We start from the raw sequence: 10,158 nt of genomic DNA, 5'->3' as shown, positions 1-10,158 counted from the left end.
ATTTCTTTATTATTTTTCATGATCTCCTGAATAAAATTTTTTTTTTTCGTCAGATCTCCATAATAATGTTTAAAATTTATTTTTATTGTGTCCTTTTTTTTTTTTTTCTATGAAGATCACCGTTTTATTTTATTTTTTTGTTTTTTCTAGTGATCTACTTTTTTTTTGTTTTTTAAGAATATCTCCTTTTTTATTTTTTTCTAGTAATCTACCTTTTTTTTTTTTTTTTTTGGTTTTTATGAATATCTTTTTTTTTTATAGTGAGCTACTTTTTTTTTATAGTGATCTCCATAATATTTTTTTTTTCGTTTTGTGTGTCAAGTTACATAATACCATTATGATCTTGTATTTTTTAACCTCAAGGAGGTTGGTTGGTGTTGGTGTCCCTTGTTAATTTGACATTGTATTTTGGAAATGTACCTGCCTACTCACAAACAAACTGTCCTCTTTTAATTCAAACACATAGCCAATGATTTGTGCAAAAAAATATACATTTATTAAGGGGTCATAACAAAATAAAGAGGAAGGCAACGCTGGATAAACTGGTGAAATTGGCGAAGCCTTTGTACCCCAGGGCACACATCAACTATTTGACATGCAAAATTGGTAGCCTGATAAGTCCATTTAATAGGGAGCACAATCCGATCCAGGACTCAGAGAGATCAGGAACAGCAGCAGATGACATATATGTCCCCAGGCTGTGGTCATACCACAGCCTGTGTCATTTGCCAGACCAGACTGAACCCAGCCAATCACTTTCTTTTCTTACTTCCACGCTTGCTTCCAGGCTGTGGCTCTGGTGTTGGAGTTGTGGCAGGAGGTGGAGGAGGTGGAGGAGGAGCATGGTCCATCTCACACTGGTGGGATTTGCATGTGAGTTCTCCCCTCAAACCCTTATTTAGGGCCATATATATCACTTCCTCACAAAAGAGGCACTGACCCACCTCCATTTCCTGCATTTTGTTGGCAGCTATGCAGGCATAGGCCTCAAGAAGACTGGGGGGGGGGTTTCTGAGGGCCACAGAAGCATGCCGAATTAACCCAAGTGCTGACTCCTCCACTTTCCTCCCCTTCCTGGGCCTTTTTTCTTGAAGCCAGAGGGGAAGGACCTGGGATTCGGTCAGGCTACTGGGCCCAGCCACCTCCTGGCTGCCACTTCCCCTCCCCACCTCCTGGCTGCCACTTACCCCCCCCCCACCTCCTGACTGCCACTTTCCACAGCCTCCTCCTGGCTGAGGCTTTCCTGTGTATGAAAAAGGGACATAGTATTAGTTTATTGTTCATCAATCACACACAATTTTGAGAAATATGTTGAACAATGCTATACCTGACTCAAGCTGGGCTCCTCCACATCTTCTTCCTGGGTGGAAGGCCCAGGTTGGACATCAGAAGCCACAGCTGGGGTGGAAGGAAGAGTGGAAGGAAGGGTTGAGAGTGATGGCCTGATTTCAGTCTGGTCTGACAGAAATCGCAGTCTGTCATAGTTCCACAGCCTGGGTACATAAATGTTATCTGCTTCTGCTCCTGATAAAACACACCAAAATTTTAAAAATTGATTTTATTTTTCTGAATTTTTCCAAAAATTATGAAAGCCAAATTTTGAAGATGCACAGTGTGTCAACATGTGCTATCTGCCATCACGGGATATCAATGTACGCGTTTTGAGGGTGCAACCCCTTCCTCGCAACTCAAGTAGCTGAGAGGATCCCCATTTTGACTGTCAATTTGTGTGCATCTTCAAAATTTGGCTTTCACAGGGGTGACATCACCCCATCTGATGAAGGCAATATCAACACAGTTTGGACATACTAATGTCTGATATTGCCTTCAATTTATCAAAGTTGAACTTTGTAAGTTCCTGAGTTGTGTATTGTTTTATAGTTTTAGAAACATGCCTGTTTACCACAAAAAAGGATATTTCTAATGTCTAAAAAAAAAAAATTCTTCTATAAATATGTTGGTTTGTTCAAAAACCCTTTTCTAAATGCACATGTGAATGTGCACAGAGTAAACATTTTTATACTCAACAATGTGTGGCTTCTTCTTTCAATGCTCAATAGCAGATTTTGGAGTAAGTTGGTGTTTACAGTGGCAATGGGGGTTATTTACTAAAGGAAAATCCACTTTGCACTACAAGTGCTCTTTCAGTGCAGTTTGAAGTGCACTTTTGCAGTGCACTTGTAGTGCAAAGTGGATTTTGCATTAGTAAATAACACCCACAGTGATTTATAATTTGCAACAATCAGGCCATTTTCATCACTCCAAAAATGAAATCATGGTGCTGAAAATGATGAATATTTTTATCCTTAATGCATTACATATATTAACAACAAAAACAAGGTGTGTGTGTGTAGCAGACCCACAACATAATAGTTAGCTGAAGAAGAGATTGTGACCTCATGTATCAAATAAATTACATTTGCACTATTGAAGAAAATGGCCAAAAAAAAAAGCCCATTGGATAACCTAGGAGACAGCTAAAAGAAACACAAGCAGTACATCAAAGGAAATATTTTTCTGTTTAAAATACAAATTTAAATGTTTGTTAAACATTTTCTGGCATATCAATGGTCCCCCTACCTGCAAAGTACTCCATATATTTTACATGGACCTCGCGGGTGCTTTGGGGGAGTAAACCAGGATGGCCAGGCTCCACTTTTGGGGTCTTTTGGATCATATAACCTATATGATTGTTTTTCAGTTTTTTGGTGTATGTTATTTTTTTTTTAAGTGTTTTGATGTATGCTTGTCTTTGTTTTCTTTTTTTTTGTTCCTCATGCGTCTTGGTCGTGGTTGCTTGTTTGTTTTTGTCTTATTTGTCCTATATGTTAGTCTGGTGACACCTTTTACTAATTCTTTGTATATCAACTCTATCGTTATGCTCCTGTCTCGGATCTCCTCTCTTCCCTCTCCTTCTCTCTTCTCCTCCCTATCTTTGATCTCCTGGGAATCAAATGATGGAAGATAATATAGAAAATATGGAGATAGTTTGCAAATTTTTGATATCCCTTCTCTCCTCTTGCTTCTCCCCTCTTATCTGCTTATGCTTTTATTCTTCTACTCTATGGCCAAGTGGCTATTGAAGTATAAATATAGTTTGCAATGTGTTTATAACTGAAGCTAAAATGTATGATGTAATTGTTTTATGACCCCTCAGAAAGATGTAATAATCTCATGGAATCTTAGAGGCTTGGGCACTGCATCAAAACGGCAGGCTATTTTTACTTCACTGACGAGATTTTCACCTTCTATAATTTGCCTCCAAGAAACCCATTTACTTCCTCATACCTTACATTACTTAAAGAAAAGTCAGTATAGAACCCAATTTCACTCAACATACACATCATACTCTAGAGGTGTATCCATTCTTATAGCCAACACAATTGATTTTCAATGCAGACAGGTTAGGAAGGATAGTAGGGGCCGATATATTTTTTTGGATTGTGTATTGGCTGGACAAAGATGTGTATTGGCAAATATCTATATTCCACCACCATATTCTCCTGAAATTCTGAAGGAATTTATTGTATTTGTATCTGATAAACCAGATAGACTATGTATGATAACTGGTGATTTTAATAATTGTATGGATCCATCAATGGACAAATTCTCCTTATTGGATAAGTGATACCCACAGGGGACCACGGCCTTTGCCAAATACATAGTGGAAATGGGGCTACTTGACTTGTGTAGATTGCGAAATCCAACCAGTAGACAATTTTCATCTAGAATAGATTTGGCACTGGGGTCTCACTCCCTATTGCCATATCTTAGTGAAATCAAATATGAGGACAGAGGTATATCCGACCATTCATCCTTAATATTATCCTTCTTATTCAGGACTAATGTGGGGGATAGATTGTGGAAGGTGAATCCTTACTGGATTTCACTCTTCCCTCCAGATGAAATCAAATTAGAGCTCACTACATTTGAGCAGATAAATAAACCCTCTGTATCACCCTTAATATATTGGGATGCACAGAAAGCTTATCTTAGAGGCCTTCTTATCTCACAAATTTCAAAAGAAAAGAAACAATTTAGAAAAAACTCTTGCTGACAGTATGTTGCAAGCTGAAGCATTATATACAACTAATCCTAGTAAAACCACTTACACACAATGGATAAATAGTCAGGAAAAATATGCACAAGTAGCCATAAAGAAAGCAGAGAATAAAAGGTTTTTCCTGCAGCAACCTTATTTTGAGGAGGGAGAAGGAACAGGACTTATATTGGCCTCTATAGTAAAGGCACAGCGATCAACATCCCTTATTACGGAAATTCATACTTCTGAATACGGGAAGACTAACAATACCCTAGAGATCCTAGAAGTGTTTCAGGCTTTCTACCAGAAGTTATACAAAAGTAGGATAAGAGATCACAAGGAGGACATGAAAAAGTCCATTAAATTGCCAAGGTTGACAGATGATGACAAGGAGATATTGGAGGAACTATTAACACTAGATGAATTGAGGGATGCAGTGACCAATTTGACCAATGACAAATCTCCTGAGTCAGATGGCCTACCAGGAGAAATTTACAAAACATATGGAGATGTATTACTACCTGATCTCCTAATGGTTCTTAATCATGCCTACAAGGTGGTATCCCTCCCCCCCTCGATGAAAGAGGCTGTAATCATCTCTATTCTGAAAGCAGGCAAAGACCAAACAAAGCCTGATGCATACCGCCCTATCTCCCTGTTGACATCAGACGTTAAACTTTTGGCAAAGATAATGGCAACTAGAGTCTCAAAGTATATAAGTTAATACACCGTGACCAATCAGGTTTTATCCCAAATAGATCAGTAGCCAACAATATTAGACATTTATTTCGAAATTTACAGGTACCCATAGATAATGCTGGAAATAGAGCTTGAAAGAGGAGTTCCACCCAGGGGGGCCGTCAAAAAAAAAAAAAATTAAAAGTCAGCAGCTACAAATACTGCAGCTGCTGACTTTTAATTGGACACTTACCTGTCCCTGGGTCCAGCGATGCGGGGGTTCGAAGCCCCACTCGTCCCCCCACTCCGCTCGTCGGCGCCGGCATTTCAACTGTGGGCGCCGAGCTGTGGCTTCACAGTCTGGCACCCACTGCGCATGCGCGAGCGGCGCCGCGCGCCGTGATTGGCCACTCAATCACCTGGGACCTGTATTGGGTCCCAGATGATTGACAGGAGGGAGGGAGCAGAGCGGAGCCCTTCCTGTGCCTGGGGGGAAGTGATGTCACCAGCCCAGGCAAAGGAACAGGCAGACTACGAGGGACCACCTAGCAACAGGCATTTAGAGGTAAGTGAAAAAAAAAAAAATATCCAAATGTTTTTTTGTTTTTTTTTTTAGAATTTTTACAGGTATTTTTGATTTTTGGGTGGAACCCCACTTTAATGTCGTTGGATGCTTCCAAGGCATTTGATAGTATTGAGTGGAATTATCTATGGGCTTCCCTAAAACATTTTGGAATAGGATCAAAATTCACAGGATATAACAGGATACAACTGTTATATAATTCCCCGAGTGTAAGAGTACAGATTAATGGATCAATCTCATTACCTTTTTTTTGAAGAGAGGAACAAGACAGAGTTGCCCCCTGTCTCCTTTCCTTTTTGCACTGGCCGTGGAACCCCTGGCGGAGGCTATTCGGGAAAAGCCCAGATATTGTGGGATTCCAGAGATATGTGGGCGAAGAAAAAATATCACTCTTCGCCGATGATGCTCTAGTCTTTCTAGGGGATACACATAAGTCTTTGTCTAAAGTTATCTCACTTATTGATTATTTTGGTACATTCTCTGGATTCAATATTAACTGGGACAAATCTGTAATAATGCCAATTGATTCGATGGACCCGATGCAATTGGGGTCTCCACACCAGAATCACCAGATGAAGTATGTTACATCATTTAAATACTTGGGGGTGATAATTACTTCAAATGTTAAGGATTATATAGATAAAAACTTATTACCTCTTATAGGTAAATTTAGGCAACAAAGTAAAACCTGGAGTAAATTTCCATTAACTATGATAGGGAGAGCAAATCTGGTGAAGATGGTGTGGCTCCCCCAATTGCTATTCCTACTTAGGGATGAGCTTTGTGTTCAAGTCGAACCCATGTTCGACTCGAACATCGTCTGTTCGCCCATTCGCCGAATTGCGAACGATATGGGCTGTTCGCGCCAAATTCGTGGTGCGTCACGGCCCATAATTCACTGCGGCATCGCAGTGCATTGCTGGCTGATGATTGGTCAAGTATGCACTATGACCCGCATGCTTGGCCAATCACAGCGCCATCTGTAGAGAGAGCTGTAATTGGCCAAAGCCAGGGTGGCTTTGGCCAATTATGGCTCAGGGGGTTTAGTACACGCCCCACACTATATAAGGCCGCCTACACGGCGGCCCTGTGTAGTGTGTTCCGGCGTTGAGAGACATAGACAGAGAGACAGTGTCATTTGATTTAAGTTAGATAGATTAGGCAGGACAGTCAGTCAGTTAGCTGCACTTTCAGTGTATTGTGTATATATATGCATCCCAGGTGTTGTGTGTATATATATATATATATCTATATATATATAGATATATATATATATATATATACACTGTATTCAGTATAGCTAGATCTGTTTCTGTTATTATCTTCCTACTGACAGGCAGGCTTGTGTTGTTACAGTATTTGCAGCTACCTGAAGAAAATTGCTGGTGTTCTTCTGATCCTATTAGTACCACAGTAAGGCAGCTAGACTATTTACAGTTAGTGTAGTGCGTCCTCCTCACAGTGTTCAGCTAAAGCTACAAGTTAGTTTAATGTGACTTCTTCACAGTGTTCAGCTAAAGCTACAAGTTAGTGTAGTGCAACCTCTGCACAGTGTTCAGCTAAAGCTACAAGTTAGTGTAGTGTGTCCTCTGAACAGTGTTCAGTTAAAGCTACAAGTTAGTGTAGTGCACAGTGCTCAACTAAAGCTACAAGTTAGTGTAGTGCACAGTGTTCAGCTAAAGCTACAAGTTAGTGTAGTGCGTCCTCCTCACAGTGTTCAGCTAAAGCTACAAGTTAGTGTAGTGCGTCCTCCTCACAGTGTTCAGCCAAAGCTACAAGTTAGTGTACTGCATCCTCTGAACAGTGTTCAGCTAAAGCTACAAGTTAGTGTAGTGCACAGTGTTCAGCTAAAGCTACAAGTTAGTGTAGTGCGTCCTCCTCACAGTGTTCAGCTAAAGCTACAAGTTAGTGTAGTGCGACCTCTGCACAGTGTTCAGCTAAAGCTCCAAGTTAGTGTAGTGCGACCTCCTCACAGTGATCAGCTAAAGCTACAAGTTAGTGTAGTGGGTCCTCTGAACAGTGTTCAGCTAAAGCTACAAGTACGTGTAGTGCACAGTGTTCAGCTAAAGTTACAAGTTAGTGTAGTGCGTCCTCCTCACAGTGTTCAGCTAAAGCTACAAGTTAGTGTAGTGTGTCCTCTGAACAGTGTTCAGCTAAAGCTACAAGTTAGTGTAGTGCGAACCTCTGCACAGTGATCAGCTAAAGCTACCTGTAGAAGGTTGGTGGTGTTTTCCTGATCCTATCACTACCGCAGGCAGCTACATTATTTACACGTTAGTGTAGTGCGACCTCCGCACAGTGTTCAGCTAAAGCTACCTGTAGAAGGTTGGTGGTGTTTTCCTGATCCTATCACTACCGCATGCAGCTACATTATTTTAACGTTAGTGTAGTGCGTCCTCTTCACAGTGTTCAGCTAAAGCTACCTGTAGAAGGTTGGTGGTGTTTTCCTGATCCTATCACTACCACAGGCAGCTACATTATTTACACGTTAATGTAGTGCAACCCCTGCACAGTGTTCAGCTAAAGCTACCTGTAAAAGGTTGGTGGTGTTTTCCTGATCCTATCACTACCGCAGGCAGCTACATTATTTACACGTTAGTGTAGTGCGACCTCTGCACAGTGTTCAGCTAAAGCTACCTGTAGAAGGTTGGTGGTGTTTTCCTGATCCTATCACTACCGCAGGCAGCTACATTATTTTAACATTAGTGTAGTGCGTCCTCTTCACAGTGTTCAGCTAAAGCTACCTGTAGAAGGTTGGTGGTGTTTTCCTGATCCTATCACTACCACAGGCAGCTACATTATTTACACGTTAGTGTAATGCAACCTCTGCACAGTGTTCAGCTAAAGCTACCTGTAGAAGGTTGGTGGTGTTTTCCTGATCCTATCACTACCGCAGGCAGCTACATTATTTTAACATTAGTGTAGTGCGTCCTCTGCACAGTGTTCAGCTAAAGCTATCTCTAGAAGGTTTGTGGTGTTTTCCTGATCCTATCACTACCGCAGGCAGTTACATTATTTACACGTTAGTGTAGTGCGACCTCTGCACAGTGTTCAGCTAAAGCTACCTGTAGAAGGTTGGTGGTGTTTTCCTGATCCTATCACTACCGCAGGCAGCTACATTATTTTAACGTTAGTGTAGTGCGTCCTCTTCACAGTGTTCAGCTAAAGCTACCTGTAGAAGGTTGGTGGTGTTTTCCTGATCCTATCACTACCACAGGCAGCTACATTATTTAAACGTTAGTGTAATGCAACCTCTGCACAGTGTTCAGCTAAAGCTACCTGTAGAAGGTTGGTGGTGTTTTCCTGATCCTATCACTACCGCAGGCAGCTACATTATTTTAACATTAGTGTAGTGGGTCCTCTGCACAGTGTTCAGCTAAAGCTATCTCTAGAAGGTTGGTGGTGTTTTCCTGATCCTATCACTACCGCAGGCAGTTACATTATTTACACGTTAGTGTAGTGCGACCTCTGCACAGTGTTCAGCTAAAGCTACCTGTAGAAGGTTGGTGGTGTTTTCCTGATCCTATCACTACCGCAGGCAGCTATATTATTTACACGTTAGTCTAATGCGACCTCTGCACAGAGTTCAGCTAAAGCTACCTGTAGAAGGTTGGTGGTGTTTTCCTGATCCTATCACTACCGCAGGCAGCTACATTATTTTAACGTTAGTGTAGTGCATCCTCTTCGCAGTGTTCAGCTAAAGGTACCTGTAGAAGGTTGGTGGTGTTTTCCTGATCCTATCACTACCGCAGGCAGCTACATTATTTACACGTTAGTGTAGTGCGACCCCTGCACAGTGATCAGCTAAAGCTACCTGTAGAAGGTTGGTGGTGTTTTCCTGATCCTATCACTACCACAGGCAGCTACATTATTTACACGTTAGTGTAGTGCGACCCCTGCACAGTGTTCAGCTAAAGCTACCTGTAGAAGGTTGGTGGTGTTTTCCTGATCCCATCACTACCGCAGGCAGCTACATTATTTTAATGTTAGTGTAGTGCGACCTCTGCACAGTGTTCAGCTACAGCTACCTGTAGAAGGTTGATGGTGTTTTCCTGATCCTATCAGTACCGCAGGCAGCTACATTATTTACACGTTAGTGTAGTGCGACCTCTGCACAGTGTTCAGCTAAAGCTACCTGTAGAAGGTTGGTGGTGTTTTCCTGATCCTATCGCTACCGCAGGCAGCTACATTATTTTAACGTTGGTGTAGTGCGTCCTCTGCACAGTGTTAAGCTAAAGCTACAAGATAGTGTAGTGCGACCTCTGCACAGTGTTCATCTAAAGGTACCTGTAGAAGATTGGTGGTGTTCTCATACTACAGGCAGGCAGTGGATTTTGCTAGCTGCAGTATCAGTATATATATATATATATATATATATATATATATATATATATATATATCCCAGCTTAGTTCAGCTACATCTCACTGCAGGCCATTAGTATGTCTGGAAGGCCAACAAGGAGAGGCAGACAGTCACAAGCCAATAAAAGAGGGCAAGCAGGTTCTGTGTCTAGAGGCAACAGTGCTGGTCATGGAGACGGTGCATCCTCATCAGCACATGGCCGTGGGACACGCTTGGCCTTTTTTTCGGCAGCTTTGAGCCGCAACATGCGGAAGACTTGGTCGAGTGGATGACCAAGCCGTCCTCATCCTCCTCATCCTCTCTCACCCATGCTCAGGGTACTTTGTCTGGCAAAGCAGCTGCCAACGCGGCCTCTTCCTTCGGCTCAATGGCATCAGTGACTCCTTCCCTAGCCCCACCATGTCCTCCTGAGGAGTCCCTAGAACTGTTTGACCACAGTGTTGGGTACATGCTACAGGAGGATGCCCAGCGTTTAGAAGGCTCTGATGATGA

Source organism: Aquarana catesbeiana, linkage group LG12, assembly GCF_042186555.1.
Source record: "Aquarana catesbeiana isolate 2022-GZ linkage group LG12, ASM4218655v1, whole genome shotgun sequence".
Lineage (NCBI taxonomy): Eukaryota > Metazoa > Chordata > Amphibia > Anura > Ranidae > Aquarana > Aquarana catesbeiana.
Note: the sequence above shows the minus strand (reverse complement) of the source record.